Source organism: Canis lupus, chromosome 1 (genome assembly GCF_048164855.1).
Source record: "Canis lupus baileyi chromosome 1, mCanLup2.hap1, whole genome shotgun sequence".
NCBI classification, from domain to species: domain Eukaryota; kingdom Metazoa; phylum Chordata; class Mammalia; order Carnivora; family Canidae; genus Canis; species Canis lupus.
In genome coordinates this window covers 25090851-25108029 of record NC_132838.1, presented here as the reverse complement: position 1 = coordinate 25108029, position 17179 = coordinate 25090851, and the positions used below count along the sequence as shown (strand labels likewise).

Sequence of the window (17179 nt, the reverse complement as noted above, 5' to 3'; positions counted from 1 at the left end):
AAATTACCTTAGCTAGAGGGAAACTCATTCAGCTGGTGAACAATTAAAAGCAAACTTGTGAACTGAGATGCTGGCCAAACAACTGCAATGCTGGGTGCTGGGGGTACACCACATGCTACACCAGCCCATGCCTCTTCCTCTGAGAGGCCGGTAAAGGGGACTGTAGGGAGCACGCTTGGAGCTCTCTCTCTTCTTGTACAATCCAGCAGCCCAGACACTTTTCTTCTGCTCTTCACAGCTCCACCACCCTTCTCAGTGTTATGCTGCCTTTGTGGAAGGGGGGGGTGGGGTGGACAGAGAGAGAGAGGTAAGAGAGAGTGTGGGGGGAGAAAGAGAGACAGAGAGAGAGAGAGAGAAGGAAAGGGAGGAAGGCACAGAGAGAGAAAGAGAGAGATGGAAGAGGACAGAGAGAAAGAGAGAGGGAGAAAAGGGGGAGAAGGAAAGAGAGGAGAAGGAGAGAGAGGGAGAAAGACAGAAGGGGAGCAAGACAGAAAGAGAGTGAAGGAGAGAGGAAGAGAGTTGGGGGGTGTGACTGAGCCAAGAGACAGGGCCTGGGGAAGGATGTGGAATGGGGAGCAAGAAGAGACAGGCGCAGGTATCCTTCGCATGCAGGGCCATGCCATTTGCACAACACGTAAAACGCTGGGAGTTGGAAAGTAACTTGGTAAAAAATACACACACACTCCTCTTGTATTTCTCCTTGACTCACATGCTCAGAATACCTCCAATGCCAGGTGTGTGGGTGGTTTTTCACACATCAAGCAATGACCTGACACCAGCTGGTGTCCTATAATTCAATTCAGTTCTGACACTATCTATCTGGAGACGGCGTTGGGCCCTATAGATTCCATAAGCCCGCTCCCCACTTCCGATGCCGATAGCAAGTCCCAGGTTGTCACTTGTGCTTCTGAATTTGTAAATCTAGGTTCCCACGGCTACTTCCTTGGGTTGTGTAATTTGCTAGAATGACTCACACAACTCAGAGAAATACTTAGTTTTATTAGCTTATTATAAAGAATATTATGAAGGATATAAATGAATAGCCAAGGGAAAATATACATAGGCCAAGGTCTAGGAGTACCTGAGTGCAGGAGCTTGTGTCCCTGTGGAGCTGGCGTGTGCCACCCCTCGGGCATGTAGATATATTCAGAGCCCAGAAACTCTTCCAACTCTGTACTTTTGGGGTACTTATGGAGGCTTGATCTCAGACTTGCCTCATTAGAAGAAAAGACACTCCTATCGCCCAGGGTCACCCAAGGGCTTTAGAAACTCTGCGTCAGGAACCAAGGTCAAAGACCAAATATTAGAACAAAAGATGCCCCTCATGCACTTATCACTTACGAATTTACGAGGATTTTAGTAGCTCTGTGCCAGCAACTGGAAACAGAGGCCAATATATATTTTCTCTATTGCTTCACAAATTCACATCTTTGCTGAAATATGCCACTGAAGCAATAATAAAACTATCCATAGTGCTTCCTTTGCGCCGGCCACTAGCATTGTTCCAAGTGCCGTATACATGCGGACATTTGATCTTTACAACAAATGTGGGAGGTGGGCTCTTTGACTTCATTTACACAGGAGGTGCAGCAAAGTGCAGTCACTGGCTGGAGGCATGATAAATGCTTAAAATTCTATTTTGAGAATGATGTGAAGCCCCTGGGTTCTAAGGCAGGGGAGTGGCATGACATGGTTCAGGTTTTAAAAGGATCCTTCTGGCTTCTTAGAGAATGGATTGCAGGAGCAAGAGGGGAAATGGGGAGCAGCTGTACAGGTAGGGGCTCAGTTGGAGTTGCTTGAGGGGGTAATGGAGAGCGAGGTTGCAGTAACAGCAAGTATGGACAAGTGTTTCCAGAAGTTTTTTATGCAAGAGGTGGGTGTCAGCATGGGGAAAAGGAGACATTCTCTTCAGGCAAGGGTCTCATGGGCATGTGTGTGTATTGATGGGAACATCCACTAGGGAGGGGGCCCTGGGGAGGCAGGTGACAGTGCCAGAGAGGTAGCAAGACACAGTCTGAGAAGGCAGGGAGGACTGTCGACAGAAGTGGGACCCTTCAGCCAGAATGACAAGATGGCCTGTGGGAGGCAACGGCCTGACTATGGAAAGATGAAAGCCTGCCTGCTTAGTTGTTTATGTTCTCACAGAAATATGAAGCAATGTTATTTTAGTCTGATCTAACATTTGAGTTATTTCACCAATTTCTGAGCTACTTAGTGAATTAGGAGCACGCATTTAGCATATGTGTCTGACCAAAGGGGCTGGCTAAAGTCATGCCACCCAGAATAGAGGGTCAACTACAGATGTAAATTTAGCTTTCTGCCCGTGAAACCAAAGGGTGCAAATTTCTTACAGGTTTATGTTTCCTATTCGACCCCATTTCCAGTGGTAAAGGGAATATATTAAAATCTGCTTGCAGAAAACCTCTACCTGCACAAAAAGCCCAGCAATAACAATCGGCACAGAGCTGGTATTCAATAAAAGATTTTGGTTCCATCCTCACTCAAACCTTTCTGTTGTTGGCCCATCCACATACATTCGGCCCTTGGATCCTCATACCAACAGCATGTACAGCAAGGCAAAGATTTATCTACTCACTTGCTCATTTATTCAGCACTCCTTTGGTTTTAAAAAATTATTTATTTATTTATTTATTTATTTATTTATTTATTTATTTGATCTTTTATTTATTTATTTGAGAGAGAAAGAGAATGAACAGGCATGAGCCGGGGGAGGGGCAGGGCAAGAAGGGGAGGGAGAAGCAGACTCCCCTCTGAGCAGGGAGCCTGATGTGGGGCTCCAACCCAGGACTCTGAGATTGTGATCTAAGCCACCCAGCACCTCCAACACTCTTTTTATTGTGTGCATCTCATGCCTGGCCCCCTGTTGGGTGCCAGGGAGACAGATGAGTATGACATTCTCTGACCTAGCAGGGTTCATCTAGTTGGGAAGAAGGATCACAGAGGAATCAAGGTGCAACACACAAAGGTTATGTGTAAAAAGTGCTATAGCCTAAGTGTATATACGGTACTTGAAGAATTTAGATATTAAGGTGCCTGTCTTTCCATTAGGTAAGTGTGAGGACGTCTTCCCATATTGTTGAAGTTGCACTGGGAAGAGTAAATAAGATTTTTCTAGGCAGACAGTTGAGAAGAGCATTACAGAAAAAGAAGGAAAGTGATGATAAAAGCATATACTAGAGGGTAGGAAGGAGTGGAGAGGGAATAGGGAGGGATGGGGTAAGGAGGTAGCCTACCACAGCAGATAATATAGATCTTAGAGCTAAGCTACACTGCCTGGGCATGGATCTGGATTTGCAACTGATGATCTGTGTGAGCTTGAACCTGTTACATAAACTTTCCAGGACTTAGTTTTTTGGTTATTTTCTTTCTGGAAAGTATGCTAAGATTTCCTATCTGTGGCAGGGATCCTGGGCTCTCCAAACCCCACGTGTGCTCTCTCTTTTCAGTTTCTATTATAGTTCAGTTGGGACTGATCATGTGACTGCTTCTGGCCAGCCCGCTATGAGTGAGGTGATAGGTGTCAGTCCCACACTGAGCCAGTGAAGGCCACTGTGGCTCCCCATTCGCTTCCTTTTTCACTTTTGTGGGGTCCTCAGAGGCCATCTCTTCCATATGATAAAACCACAGGGTCCTTGAATGACAACATGGAATGACAATGTGGAGCAGAGACCTCTCTGGCCCATACCATACAAACAATGAGCAACAAGTCTATTGTGTTTTAAGCCACTGATATTTTTGGGTTAAGTTGTTATTTTATTTTACCCTGCCTGTTCCAACTAGTACATTAGCAGTTAGTGATATTATAAGAGTCAAAAGAATCAGCACTTGTAAAGCATTTGGAATGATACCTGGCATATCGTAAGCACTGTGTAAGAATTTGCTAAGCTAAATACAGGGTTAGACAGTGGGGACTGGTGAAGACATGGGGGTAAGTAAAACCAGCATGATGTTGGATAGTGAAAAACCTTGAATGCCATATAAAAATGTGATTTTTTAAAAAAAGATTTTATTTATTTATTCATGAGAGACACACAGAGAGGGGCAGAGACCCAGGCAGAGGGAGAAGCAGGCTCCATGCAGGGAGCCCGATGTGGGACTCTATCCTGGGGCTCCAGGATCAGGCCCTGGCTGAAGGTGGTGCTAAACTGCTGAGCCACCCGGACTGCCCAAAAATGTGATTTTTTTTAAAAAGATTTTTATTAAAAAAAAAAAAAAGATTTTTATTTATTCATGAAAGACACAGAAAGAGGCAGAGACAGGCAGAGGAAGAAGCAGACTCCTGCTGGGAGCCCGATGTGGGACTCGATCCCAGGACCCTTGGGTCACGCCCTGAGCTGAAGGTAGACGCTCAACCACTAAGCCACCCAGGTGCCCCAAAATATTATTTTTAATTAGAGGAACATATTAAAAGTAGATAAGAATTTTGGTAGCATGGGCAGAGAGAATAAAAAGGCAGAGCCTTGCACATAGTAAATAAACCCTTAACGATGACTGGTCTTTGTGCATCATGTTAAGTTCTTTGACTGGTGGGTGGGGTAAAGCAGGGAAGGTGGGGCGGTACCAGCTGCCACCTGAAGCTGAGCACTGTTAGAGAGGTTGCACTGATTGATTTGGGAAGGGGGACACGGTGGTGGTGGTGGTTTTTGAAGTAGGGATTTGTACCTTAGCCCCCTGCATGCAGATAATCACCCTTAGGGTTAAGGGAAGCCACAAAATAAAGGAGTGTGTAAGGGGGGGGGGGGGCACACAGCCAGCATGGGAAAAGCCTATTTAGAACCAAAAGGCAGAGTCTCTTTATCTTGGTCAAGCTCTCTGGGTTTCACAGAGGAAGAAAGTGACTCCAGAGGCTGACATGCCCAAGGTCAAGTAGCTATCGTGTGCCAGACAAAAGTTAAGTCTGCACTTCCTCACCATTGCCTACTGCTCTTCATATTCTCAAGGAGCCCATGGTAATAAAGACTTTCTCTTGGTCTTTCCTTCTTCCAGTAAACTTCCGTTCTCCTGCTTCGCTTTATCCCAGTGGTCATTTATGTTTTTCTCTTGCTGAACTTCTGTAGCATTCTCCTATCCCTCCCAGATTACGGAGCTTTGTTTAGACAGTCAGAGTCCTGGAAAGGATGGCCCATCACACTGCATTATTTGAGAAGTGTCAAATAAAAGGACTATTTACAAAAATTGGGGCAGATTATAGTTAAACAGCCACAGATCCTTGGGACAGTCGTGCCTGTTTGCCTGTCTGTGGTCCTGGGCCTGAGGGGAGAGCAGAGAGTGTGGTGACCAGTTGCGCTTGAGGGGATGTATGACTGTGGTGACCCCATAGGGAGGAGCAGGAGGACCCCCCTTACCTGTTCCTTCCTCTGCTCAGCCTCATGGGTTTAATCCAACCCATAGCCACAGGGCAAGCAGTTATTGACTTGTCCCACTGCTTAGCCCCCCCACCCCCCGGGGCACAGAGCTGGAAGGATGGGTGGGACAAATGGAAGAGTTTCTGCACAGACCGTCAAGTTCAACGAAAGCGGGCTTGGAAAGGGTTTGCAGAGGTCACTGTGTGCTTGCCACCTGGCACGTATCGGCCTGAGCTTCCCAGGGCCGCACGTAAATAGTCACTGGCCTGTGCTATGTCCGTGCCCGTGTTTCCCCCCACACTGCTCCTCGTCTACTGAGCACTGCCATGTCCGCATCTTGGCTTTCATTACACAGCAACAGAGCGGTTCTGTAACACGGACACTCTGCGGTCTGTGAAGCTTCAAGTCAGGGACTATGCCTGAGGAGTCTGCAGGTGGGGAGAGGGTGCTCTACGCTCTGCAAAGATCTGTGTGCAGTTCCTGTGTTGAAAGCACACAACATTCCAGAGTGCTCCTTTTCCACTTGGCCGAACTGTCTAAAATGCTTCAAGATCTTAGCACTTTCTGTCTTCACCAGGGAGAGAGATTCGATCAGAAAACATAGCCTATCTGTGCTAATTTAAGTAAACAAATAATAAGGTTCCAAAAAATTGAGAACATAAGGAACTGTTAGTAAATATTCTGGTTTGGGCATAGGCATACCGTCCATCGTTTTTGGTTTTGGAGCTTCTCCCAAAAAGGAAAAATAAGACCCTTGGTTTTGTCTCAGAGCAAGTCCATATGCACAGGGCTAATCACTGCTACTTTTAATGAGAAACCTTTAGCAAATCCCATACTCTAAGGATTGGAAGGGCACTCACAAGTCCTTTGGTTTAAAAACTTCGATTTTCAGGAGAGGAAGGGGTAGGGGTTGGGGTAGCTGGGTGATGGGCATTAAGGAGGAGCTTGATGTGATGAGCACTGGATGTTATAAGCAACTCATGAATCACTAAATTCTACCTCTAAAACTAATAATACACTATATGTTAATTAAATTAAATTTAAATTTAAAAACAACTTTGATTTGAAGGTAAGGAAACTAATGCCCAGGGAGGTGAAATGATTCAGTGCCATCCTGTAAGGCCAAGTAATTCTCTTTCATACCTAACGCATGTTTCATTGAAGGCCCAAATTTTGCTTGCCTTGTCTCTCTCTCTCTCTCTTAACAATTAAATATTTGTATATTTTAAAGTTTTTATTTAAATTCCAATTAGTTAAGCTACTTATTAGTTTCAGGTGTCATTAGTGATTAAACACTTCTATACAACGCCTCGTGCTTACTCCAAACACACACCTTAATCCCTGTTACCTGTTTAACTCCTCCCCCACCCACCTCCCCGCTAGTAACCATCAGTTTGTTCTCTATAGTTAAGAGTCTGTTTCTTGGCTTACCTCTCTCTATCTCTCTTTTTTCCCACCTTTCCTCAATTATTATTTTTTTTTCTTAAATTCCACATATGAGTGAAATCATATGATATTTGTCTTTCTCTGACTATTCCTCTTAGGAGGAATGGTTGCTGTGGCCTCCACTTGTTCCGCTGCCCCTGGCATCTCCTTGCTGCCTTGCCCATCCATCTCGGCCCAGGCTGACCCGTCCTACGCTGCCTTAAGCCAGTAGAGTCTTCTTACTCTCCTAGCGTTAGGCTCCCGTGCAGGACAGAAGACTTGCTAGAGCAGTATTGTAGCTCAGAGCCTCCGCTTGTCAGCACTATTTATTCACCTAACATTTGTTCAGAGCTTGCTGTGCCTGACAATATTTTGGTTGCTGGCAGTTTGGCAATTAACAAAATGGGTCACCACTCTCATGGAGCTTTTCTATTAGGGCCAGTCTACTTTATCAGAAAGGCCCTTTTCTTTCCCTTTTCCCTCCGTGTCACCACCTAAATAGGGGGTCTGATCCCTTAAAGTACAATGTTATATCTTTTACAGTTTCAATCCTTGGCCTCCCCAAATTCTTTTTATTTTCAGTGGATCAGAGGAAAATTCAAAATCTCTTTAAAAAATATTTTAAAAGTCTGCCCCCAAACAACACCTGTTTACTTGATTTTGTTAAACAGTAGTTTTAAAAGTATGGTCTGCGGATGAGCAGCCTGAAAATTATCTGGAAACATGTCAGGAACTCAGCAAACCTGCTAGGTTAGAATCCTGGGGTGAAGGTAGGGGGTGAGGGAACCTGGCCACCTATGTCTTAAACTTTTCAGGTGATCCTGATTCCTGAAGTTTTGAAAACCACAGTTGCAGAGCAATTCAACTCCCACTTGTTTCAACCTTCTATTCCTTCTAGGCCTGGGCCTTTTCTTAACATAACCAACAGATCCAATAAAGTGTTTTCGTAAAGACAGGAAAATTACTTTCAGTAAGTTTAAGGGGAAAAAAAAAAGACAGAAGATGTAAAATTTCTGACTTTTAGAAACACAGTGGTCCTGTATCTTTGAAAACAGATCATCGGTAGGTATGAAATATTTAGACTCCCCTGGATATTATAGTTGTCAATATTTATTTATTTTTTTAATTTATTTTTTATTGGTGTTCAATTTACTAACATACAGAATAACCCCCAGTGCCCGTCACCCATTCACTCCCACCCCCCGCCCTTCTCCCCTTCTACCACCCCTAGTTCGTTTCCCAGAGTTAGCAGTCTTTACGTTCTGTCTCCCTTTCTGATATTTCCCACACATTTCTTCTCCCTTCCCTTATTTTCCCTTTCACTATTATTTATATTCCCCAAATGAATGAGAACATATAATGTTTGTCCTTCTCCAACTGACTTATTTCACTCAGCATAATACCCTCCAGTTCCATCCACGTTGAAGCAAATGGTGGGTATTTGTCATTTCTAATAGCTGAGTAATATTCCATTGTATACATAAACCACATCTTCTTTATCCATTCATCTTTCGTTGGACACCGAGGCTCCTTCCACAGTTTGGCTATCGTGGCCATTGCTGCTATAAACATCGGGGTGCAGGTGTCCCGGCGTTTCATTGCATTTGTATCTTTGGGGTAAATCCCCAACAGTTGTCAATATTTACAACATAACAGGAATGATACCTTTTGCAGTTAAGCTTATGCTTAAAAAAAAACTTATGACAAAAAATGTTTGAAGTTCCATGAGAAATGTACATGGGAGAAGTAGGCTTCTGAGATTCTTGAGCAAAAAATATTCAAAAACAACTAATTTACAGTATCAAAGCTACACTTCTTAATGCAAATACCGTTTGTAAAATGGCTTCGGCTCACCTTTCCAATTTCCTACAGGGTAGGGCTAGTACATTCATCCTATCTCCACCTACCCTAAAAAAACTTGCAAAAGGGAGTGCTCCTGCTGCTCAGCCTACCACATGGGACACACATAGTGCTTATCTCTTTGCATTGTGACAATTTGCCCAGTTCCTCTACTAGGTCATGGGCTCCACAGGGGTAGGAACCATGGCTTCCCTCATATTGTCCCTTCTCTACCACAGATATTTTTGAATTACCCATCAACCAGTTTAAGTTTACCTTAGGTAGTAGCTCTAGCATTTTTTCTAAGATATCAGTATATGTCACACTTTGTCACTATCCTATTTTTCTCTGCAAATCATGTATTGCACATTTGTCAAACTAATCTATTTTGGTTTTCAAAACATTTATTTTGCTGAATATCCATAAAAAAGTTGGCATATGCATTCTTTCCCCTCTAGGACAACACTCAAGTTGAGGTTTCAGCTGCCTTGGCTCCTCATACCTCTGCATGGGAGACCTCTCTGTGAATTTGGTTAGCCAGGCACTCCACGTTCTGAGAAGTTCTCAGCCAGCCATAGAGTTCCACATTTGGATGGGAATTCAGAGCAATCCACACACAATTTGTGGCTGATTTTTTAAATTGAATTTGCTAAGAAAAAAAAAATCATGTTTTCATGTCCTATGGGGTAAGCTCAGGTAACAAAAGGTATTTTTGTAATATCTAAGTTTTTTCAAGGCACTAAACCTCAGTTTAGTCTTTTAGACTTTTAGAATTCCAAACTCCTCTGCCCCTATTGTTGAGTCACTGATGTTAACTTCTTTCTGCGCAGGCATAAATGTTCTTGATATATATGAATAAACCTCAGATCACTGTGGAAAAGAGAATGGAGACGTTTTTGTCATTAACCAGCAAAAAGAAGTAACAAATTGAGATGGGAAAAAGAAGTTTAATTCATAGTACAAAAAATAAGGAAATGACTAGGAACTAAATTCAACACTAGATTATAGGAACTATGTGAAGAAAATGACAAAATCTTTTTGAAAAATAAAGCAAGAGATGAAACTTAAAAATTATCTACTATATTTTTAGATGTGAAGACAATGTAAACTTATAAAACTTCAAAATTAATAAGCAACTTTAATGTAATTCTACCCAGAATCCCATTTTTTTGAATTTCATAAAATGATAAAATTGTGCAGTAATATCTGAGAGTAACAAAGAAAACAGTTAAATATAGACTTGTCTTGCTAATTTTTTAGTCAAGTCAAGAAACCTGGAAGCTAAGAATACATTAAAAGGGAATTTGACCTCATTAAAATTTCTAAGGTAAAAGATCTCATAAGTAAAATGAAAAATAATCATTTGTGATCAAACTATTTCACTGCATAAGTCAGATAGAGGGACTTCCTTCAGCCATTTCCTGTGTCTCTCCTGGCCTTACATTTATTTCTCCACAGTATTGACTTCCATTAGACGTAATGTACCTCTTGGTGACTGATTGCTTGTCTTCCCACATTAGAGTAGAAGCTATCTGAAGGCAGAGACTTTTCTGTTTCAGTGTCCAGAGCAGTGTCTGGCTCTAGTATGAATTTAATAGTATCATTGAATGACTAAATAAATACTGTACAAATTGGCAATAAAAAGATAAACAATGCAATAAAGGGAGTTGAAGAGTATGAAAAGACCAATTCCAGAGATTCAGATCAAAGAAAAGAATAAATATGTAAACGGCTCTGTTCAGCCTTGGTGGGGGCAATGAAAAACAAGGCAACAATGACAATTAAGTTCTTACTAATTAGATTGGTGAAAATTTTAAATGATTATAACTTTAATCCTGGCAGAAGTATTCAGAAAATATATTTATATGGATTGCTGGAGGAAATTAGAATTGTTATAGCATCTTGAGAAAACAATCCAGCATTATCCTTTTTTGAGATTTTATTTATTTATTTGTTTGTTTGTTTGTTTATTTATTTAAAAGAGAGAGAGAGAGGAAGGAGGAGCAGAAGGGGAGGGAGAGGGAGAGAGAATCTCTAGTAAACTCCACACTGAGAAGAGGAACCCAAGGCCAGGCTTGATCTCATGACCCTGAGATCATGACCTGAGCCAAAACCAGGAGTCTGACACTGAACCAGACGAGCCACTCAGGCACCCCAGCAGCATTATTGTTTAAAATAAAATATAATGTACCCTTGAATCAGTGAGCTGACTCTTGAGAATTTATAGCATAATTAAAAAACACTAGTGTTTAAGAATATGCATACGCATTGACTGCAGCATTGGTTGTGATCACAACAAATAGAAAATTAACATACATCAGATGAGAAATGATTTAATAAGCCATGGTGTGTTCACACAGTGGGATATTTGTGACATTATGGAATGGAATAGTCTGGCCATTAAAAAGAATGAACTAGAGCCAAACCAGTTTTCATGAGATGTTGGATCAGAAAAACAAGATGCATAAAATATGCAATATAATACCAAATTGGGATAACAAACAATGAAAAAACTATGTGTGTATGTGTATGTGCATGCGTGTATGTGTCTATGAGTGTATAACTGTATGGAAGAGGGTAAGAAGGAAAAGAATGATAACAGAGAAATCAGTAAATCTATATATATTTGTATGGGAAGAATTATTAAATAAAAAACAAGTTGGATAACAATATGTATAACTTGTTTACAACTGCATTCAAAAACATGTCTTAAAAAAATAAAAAAATAAAAAAATATGTCTTTATGTATGTATCTAAATACACTTGACTCTTGAACAACCTGAAGGTTAGGGATGTTGACCCTCCACACAGTTAAAAACCTGAGCATGACTTTTGACTCTCTGAGAATTTAACTACTAATAGCCAACTGTTGCCTTACTAATAACGTAAACAATTACTACATATCTTATATGTTATATGTATTATATGCTGTATTCTTACAATAAATTAAGCTAGAAAAAATATTAAGAAAATCATAAGGGGACACCTGGGTGGCTCAGTTGGTTAAGCATCCAACTCTTGGTTTCAGCTCAGGTCATGATCTCAGGGTCCTGGAATCAAGCCCCGCATTGGACTCTGCACTCAGCACAGAGTCAGCTTGAGATTCTCTCTTTCTCTGCCCCTTCTGCTCATGCTCTCTCTCTCTCAAATAAATAAATAAATCTTAAAAAAAAGAAAATCACAAGGAAGAGAAAATATATTGACAGTACCATAGTATATTTATAGACAAAAAAAAAAAATCCATGTATAAATGGACCCAAGCAGTTCAAACCTGTGTTGTTCAAAGGTCAATTGTATATCATGAAAGATACTAAAATCTTAATGGTGGACACTTCTAGGGAGAGGGCTTTGTGGATTGGAGGTGAGATAAAGTAATGAAATAAGTTTTTATTTCATACACTTCAAATTTTTTTGCCTTTAAAATGTGGCAGGTTGCATATATAATGAGATTTTAAAAAATCAATAGTGTAGGATGGGATTTGTATTGACTCGTTTCCTATTTTTGCATTAGGACCTTTAGATGTATTTCGTCTGCATCAAAACTTTCTCAGTTTCCTTTAAAAATGCATTTTTTAAACAAGATTTTATATATTTATTCATGAGAGACACAGAGAGGCAGAGACACAGGCAGAGGGAGGAGCAGGCTCCATGCAGGGAACCCGATGTGGGACTCAATCCTTGGACTCCAGGATCATGTCCTGGGCCAAAGGGAGGCACTCAACCGCTGAGCCACCCAGGCATCCCTGGTTTGCCAATTTTTTGACAGGGTGGATGTAGAAGGAAGAAAATGCTGTGTGTTTTTGAATGTGTGAATGTGAGTACGTGGCTGGGACTGTGGGTGTAGTAATGTCTGAATCAGTGAATGGCAGGACCAGAGTCTTTCCTTTTTAAGGATTCTACATGCCTCATATTTGCCTCATAAACTGGTTGGTTTAAGGAAATGTAGTAGTGTCAGCCTGTACCAGGGAATTCCCATAGTGGAGAAGACAGCTCAGTCCCATTGATGACAAATGCAGTTACACTTATTATGTAGGATAGAGGTAGTCAGGGATGGGAGAAGGGAGCACTTGGCACTTACCTTTCTGGTGGAATTATGGATTTTACCATTAGATTTGTCATGCTGCATCTACCCATATGGCCTTCCTGATCTCCCAAGAACTACTGCTCAGGTATATGGGTAGTCATGGAGAGCACCTCCTCCTCACTCTAACTCTGCTGCTCATCTCAGGTTTGCACATTAATTCTGGTATTTTAGTTGGCAGTAAGGTACAGGGCAAGGCTTAGGGGAAATGTTCACTATTTTTTTATGTACTTTCTCATTTACCAGCTTATCCATCTTTTGCACTACCCACCATATTTCACCAATATTTGTGGTGATCTGTGCCAATCTTGTCCTATAGCTGTAGATATCCTTAATGGAGAATAAGATCCATATCTGCTCCCTGGAGCTCATTAGCTAGGTCTGGAGTCAGACAAAGTATGCTAGAACATTTACTAGAACGTCATATGCATTATAACATAGACTGGCATGAAGCACCCCGGAAGTGGAAGAAGTAATTAATTCTGTTCTACATGTGGGGCTGGGGGAGCTAGGAAAGTTCTCCTGGGAAGTGATGTGGAGCAGGATCTGAAGTGAGAGTAGAAATCTTCTAGGAAGAAAGGGGGCACTTATAGAATGAATGGAAGGTTGTACAGGACAACCTGGGGAGGGGAAGGAGCATGGGCCCCAAGTGCATGTGGAGAACACAATTCTGGGCTGTATAGCTGGAGCTAAGGAAGGAACAGAAATGTTGAAGCTGGGCAGATTCAGTGAGGAAGTGACATGATCCACCTGCATTTAAGATTAATGAAAATATGAGTAGCACACCATTCCTTTCTTGTCACCCAACTTCACTATTTTCCCTTGGTAACATGGCTGTATGGTATAAAGACAGCCACACACGAATAAGTTGGCCTAAGATCATCATTCTAAAATTTAAGTCTTTTTTGTTTAAGTTTATTCATTCATTCTTTCATGAGAGACACAGAGAGAGAGGCAGAGACAAAGGCTGAGGGAGACAAAGGCTCCCTCCCCACAGGGAGCCTGATGCAGGCAGGACTCAATTTCAAGACGCCGGGATCATGGTCTGAGCCAAAGGCAGATGCTCAACCACTGAGCCACCCAGGTGCCCCTAAAATGTAAGTTTTATTTAGTTTTTGGTAGTGATAAAATTTGAAGAAGATGAGTTTTAGCACATTCAATAGAGGTCTACATATCTTACCTGCTGGTCAAGATGGCTTTATTTCTTCCCAGGAATCACCTCACTTCAGAAAGAAAACAGGAGAAATAAACTGGTTACTACTGACAACACTTTTAATATTCAGAAGAATAATCCAGAGAACATTTTAACTTTCCCCACATATATCCAGATATCACTGGGGTTGAAGTTGAAGTGGGGTGAACTATGTTAACCTGGCTAAGCTGGAACCCTGTGGAAGATGGCAGAAGAGTAGGGTCTTCAACTCATCTCATCCCACCAATTACCTAGATAACTTTCAAAACATCCTGAACACCTACAAATTCACCTGAGATTTATTTTTATTTTATCATTCTTTTATGCCTCAACACAGAGGCATATATTTATGAATTTCTTGCTTATATTTGGCATACATACTTTTTTGTGTGTATTTTTTATTGGAGTTCGAGTTGCCAACATACAGTATAACATCCAGTGCTCATTCCATTCAGTGCCTCCCTCAGTGCCCATCACCCAGTCACCCCGACCCCCTTTCCACCTCCCTTTCCTCACCCTTTGTTCATTTCCCAGAGTTAGGAGTCTCTCATAGTTTGTCTTTCTCTCTAATTTTTCCCCACTCAGTTCCCCTCCTATCCCTTATAATCCCTTTCACTATTTCTTATATTCTCCATATGAGTGAGACCATATGATGGTGGTCCTTCTCCGATTGACTTACTTCACTCAGCGTCCCTCGTCAGAATCATCTAGGGTGGAATTTACTTCGGTTGTGGTTGATATTCTGGACTCAGCCCACTCATACAGCCACTCTGCAACTGAGCAAAATGACTAGAAGGAGGAACTCACCACAAAAGAAAGAACCAGAAACAGCACTCTTTGCAACAGAGTTCCAGAATATGGATTCCAATTTGATGTCAGAAAGCCAATTCAGAAGCACAATTATAAAGCTACTGGCGGCCCTGGAAAAAAAGCATAAAGGATTCAAGAGATTTCATGACTGCAGAATTTAGATCTAATCAGGCTGAAATTAAAAATCAATTAAATGAGATGCAATCCAAACTGGAGGTCCTAACGACCAGAGTTAATGAGGTGGAAGAAAGAGTGAGTGACATAGAAGACAAGTAGATGGCAAGGAAGGAAGCTGAGGAAAAAAAGAGAAAAACAAGAGACCATGAGGAAAAGTTAAGGGAAATTATGATAGCCTCAGAAGGAAGAATCTAAGTATGATTGGGGCTCCAGAAAACACTGTGAGGACCAGAGGGCCAGAAAGTATATTTGAACAAATCATAGCTGGGAACTTTCCTAATTTGGGGAGGGAAATGGGCATTCAGATCCAGGATATAGAGAGGTTCCCCCACAAAATCATTAAAAACCATTCAACACCTCAACATTTAATAGTGAAACTTGCATATTCCAAAGGTAAAGAGAAAATCCTTAAAGCAGCAAGAGACGGGAGATTTTTTTTTTTTTTGAGATGGGAGATTCTTAACTTATATGGGGGAAAATATCAGGTTAACAGCATACCTCTCCACAGAGACCAGGCAGGCCAGAAAGGGCTGGCAGGATATATTCAGGGTCCTAAATGGGAAGAACATGCAGCCAAGAATACTTTATCCAGCAAGGCTCTCATTCAGAATAGAAGGAGAGATAAAGAGCTTCCAAGATAGGCAGAAACTGAAAGAATATGTGACCAACAAACTGGCTCTGCAAGAAATATTAAGGGGGAGCCTGTAAAAAAAAGAGGAAGCCCAAAGAAATAATCCAAAAAACAGGGATTGAATAGGTATTATGAGGACACTAAATTCATGTCTTTCAATATTAACTCTGGGTGTGATGGGCTAAATGATCCCATCAAAAGATGCAGGGTTTCAGACTGAATAGAAAAGCAAGTATATCAATCAATGAATAATCAAAGCAAAGACATATTTAGGTAATAATAAACTAATAGTAGGAGACTTCAACAAAGCACTTTCTGCAAATGACAGATATTCTAAGCACAACATGATCAAAGAATCAAGGGCGTTAAATGATACACTGGGCCAGATGGATTTCACAGATATATACAGATCTTTGCATATGAATGCAACTGAATACACATTCTTTTCAAGTGCACATGAAACTTTCTCCAGAAGACACCACATACTAATCAGGTCTCAACTGATACTAAAAGATTGAGATTGCCCCATGCATATTTTCAGACCATAATGCTTGGGAACTAGAACTCAACCACAAGAAGTAATTTAGAAGAAACTCAAACATGTGGAAATTAAAGAGCATCCTACTAAAAGATGAATGGGTCAAACAGGAAATTAGAGAAGAATTTAAAAGATTCATGGAAACTAATGAAATTGAAGATACAACCATTCAACATCTGTGGTATACAGCAAAAGCAGTCCTAAGAGAGAAATACATTGCAATACAAGCATCCCTCAAATAATTGGAAAAAACCAAATACACAAGCTAACCTCACACCTAAGGGAACTGGAGAAAGAACGGCAAGTAAAACCCACACAAGCAGCAGAAGAAAGTTAATAAAGATTCGAGCAGAACTCAATGAAATAGAGACCAGGAGAACCGTAGAACAGATCAACAAAACCAGGAGTTGGTTCTTTGAAAGAATTAATAAGATAGATAAAACATTAGCCAGCCTTATTAAAAAGAGAAAAGACTCAAATTAATAAAATCATGAATGAAAGAGGAGAGATCACAAACAATACCAAGGAAATAGAAACGATTTTAAAAACATATTATGAGCAGCTATACACCAATAAAATTAGACAATCTAGAAGAAATCGAAGCATTTTTTGGAAAACAACAAACTACCAAAACTGGAACAGGAAGAGATAGAAAGCCTGAACAGGCCAATAACCAGGGAGGAAATTGAAGCAGTCATCAAAAACCTCCCAAGACACAAAAGTCCAGGGCCAAATAGCTTCCCAGGGGAATTCTATCAAACATTTAAAGAAGAAACATTACCTATTCTACTGAAGCTGTTCCAAGGATAGAAAGGGACAGAGTACTTCTAAACTCATTTTATGAGACCACAATCACCTTAATTCCAAAACCAGACAAAGACCCCACCAAAAAGGAGAATTATAGACCAATATCCCTAATGAACACAGATGCAAAAATTCTCAACAAGATACTAGCCAATAGGATCCAACAGTACATTACGAAGATTATTCACCATGACCAAGTGGGATTTATCCCCAGGATGCAAGACTGGTTCAACACTCATAAAGCAATCAACATGATAGATCACATCAACAAGTGAAAAAATAAGAACCATATGATCCTCTCAATAGATGCAGAGAA

At 41.0% G+C, this 17179-nt stretch overlaps 1 long non-coding RNA gene across 1 annotated transcript; it reads right to left on the bottom strand.

Moving 5' to 3' along the window:
• Window positions 1–8149: 8149 nt before the first annotated feature.
• LOC140631855 (uncharacterized) lies at window positions 8150–14713 on the bottom strand. The gene is made up of 3 exons (XR_012029377.1): window positions 14583–14713; window positions 13892–13934; window positions 8150–9500 (listed from the first exon to the last, which is right to left on the bottom strand). It is a non-coding gene; the product is annotated as an uncharacterized lncRNA (long non-coding RNA).
• Window positions 14714–17179: the final 2466 nt, after the last annotated feature.